The sequence below is a fragment of the Mus musculus genome, chromosome 7, assembly GCF_000001635.26.
Source record: "Mus musculus strain C57BL/6J chromosome 7, GRCm38.p6 C57BL/6J".
Lineage (NCBI taxonomy): Eukaryota > Metazoa > Chordata > Mammalia > Rodentia > Muridae > Mus > Mus musculus.
This window is the reverse complement of record NC_000073.6, coordinates 105,467,078-105,469,853: the sequence shown is the minus strand read 5'-3', so window position 1 is coordinate 105,469,853 and position 2,776 is coordinate 105,467,078.

Below are 2,776 nucleotides of genomic sequence, written 5' to 3'. Positions count from 1 at the left end.
AAAAATCATGTAAATCAATGGCCCATGGGTATCTCTGTGGGGCATTGTCTTGGTTGTTGATTGAGATAAGAAGACATACCCTGAATGTTGGTGGCATCATTCCATGAACTGTATATGAGTGAAGAAAGCTAGCTGAGCACAAACATGCAAGCAGGCAGAACAGTGCATTTGTTTTTGCTCTTGATTGTGGATGTGATGTGACCTACATAGGCACCTACGCTGACTTCCCTACTATCATCAATGGCAACCCAGAATTGTGAGACTACTAAACCCTTTCTCTTCTCAGGTATTTTTTGTCAGGATATTTTATCACAGCCACAGAGATGAGACCAGAGCATACTACTCAAGCAAACTTCTTGAAAAGGTTGTTCGTATTTTCAAGGCCAACTCCCACTTACAGATGACAGACCTTTCATTTCTAAGCAGATAGAAACATCAAACACCTGATTTCAAGGATATTTCAGTTAGAAACATCAATTTATCACAATAGAGAGACAGGTGCTTACAAGGTTAGTATTTAAGTTTATTTTCAGTCCATTCCTCTCCCTTCCTCTTTCTTTATTTTGCTTTTCCTTTACAGATAGCCAGGGAATTTGAAGAAAATATGTCTCTCAAAGGCCAGACCAACTCCATCTTGGGTTCAGGTTCTATCATAGAGAACCTGACCTAAGGATGAACTCAAGTTAACCTACAAGCCTGCCCCTAGCACTAGTCTCCAGGTTACCCCTAACAACCACCAGTCAGGAGGAAAGTAGAAGTTACAGTTGTACCTAAAGATATTTATTGGGATGGAGAGATGGCTCAGAGGTTAAGAGCACTGACTGCTGTTCCAGAGGTTCGGAGTTCAATTCCTGGCAACCACATGGTGACTCACAACCATCTGTAATGGGACCCACTGCCCTCTTCTGGTGTGTCTGAAGACAGCCACGGTGTACTCACATATATAAAATAAATAAATCTTTAAAAAAGATATTTAATTATGGAAGTTTATAGTTTGGCTCCCAGCACCAGCTAATTAGTTCAAAGGGCAACAAATTCCATAATAGACCCCGCCCCCCAATGAGATTTTTGCTATGTTGGATACCCCCTTGCTTGTTTGTTTGCATCTATAAATGCTGCTTGAAACTGGGACCAGGGCTTCACTCTCCCGTCCTGCTGTGTCAGTGAGAATGGTGTGGCCTGGGCTTGAGCTTGAATAAAGACCTTAGTGAGATGGCATCGGAATCAGCTCCTTGGTGGTCTTTTGGAGTTAGAGAAATGGGCACAACATTTCCTCCACTACAGCAGCTCTCACATCTAAACCCGAGTTCTCTTCAATTCCCTTTGCTAAACTATGATTCCACATCATTTCAGACCTTCTCCATTTCATGGTTATGAAGTGTTCAGAGGCATTCTGGATGAAGTAGGAGCTACTATCTAATTTGATAAAATTTGCCTTTAAAACTGGCAGAACATTATGTGGATCCCAGGTAGCTGACGCTCTCAAAATCTACAGAGAAATCAGAGAGAGGATGAATACAACAATAGAAGGCAAAAATGACCCCCCAAACAAAACAACCAAAAGTATGTAATAGGGGAATTTCTTAGAAGATAATCTTCCACCTGGTAACTTATAGGAGACCACACTGGTATAGGGTGCATGCTAATCTCTAGGTGATGGTAGAAACCCAACTATGTCCATATTTGTATGGTAGGTATGAGGTATTTTTAAAGGCTGAGGAATGAGAAACTGCCCTACTCCAAACAAAACAAAACAAAACAAAACAAAACAAAACAAAAACAAACCTCATGTCATTTTAGGGAGCTGTTGAATTGTTAGATATAAATGAAAATAATCTTCCCTATATCGACAAGACCATGATTTTTATTACTACTGCTCAGGTAATTTTTCTTTTTCTTTTCTTTTTTCTTTGTGTGTGTGTTTTTTCAAAGCAGGTTCTCATGTAACTTGGTCTGCTCTTGAACTAGCTAAGGATGATCTTGAACTCTTGATCCTTCTGTCTCCACCTACTGAGTGTAGGGATTTTAGGCATGTACCACCACACCCCAGCCAAGGAGGGTTTTTGTTTTCAGGACTGGGATTTTTTTTCTGTGTAGCTCTGGCTGTCCTGAAACTTGCTCTGTAGACCAGGTTAGCTAGCCCTCAAACCAAGAGATCTGCCTGCTTCTACTGGGATTAAAGGTGTGTGCCACAACACTTGGATCTTGCCAAGGTGTTTTAGCCAACATACTAATAAAATTAATCTAAATATATGAAAAGATATTAATATATTGTTAACCTTGAAAGCAAGTATAGAATTATGAATTATATAAAACTACTAAATATTCTTGTGTATGTATGAATATATTGTAATGTGTGTGTGTGCAATAGGAAAATATATTTGTAGGAGGATGGGGAAAGATATTCATATATTTTACATAGTTCTGTAATTGTTTCAACAGACAAGAACATATTAATTTTAGTAAAAAGATAACAGGTAAACTCTACCTAAATCCAACCCAGAGGCACTTGGACTGAAAAGAGAAATAGCTCTCTATTTTCAATTATACACACACACACACACACACACACACACACACACACACACACACACACACTACAAAACTGTCTTTTAAAGGACAGGATTAGGGAATGGAGAGATGGTTCAGCATACTGAGGCATGCTGGGATTACAGGCATGTGCCACTGTGCCTGGCTCAGTTGTACATTCTGTAATCAAGGCATTTATATCTCTTGCAGTAGAAATATAAGCAGAAGGACCTGTGAGATGACTCAG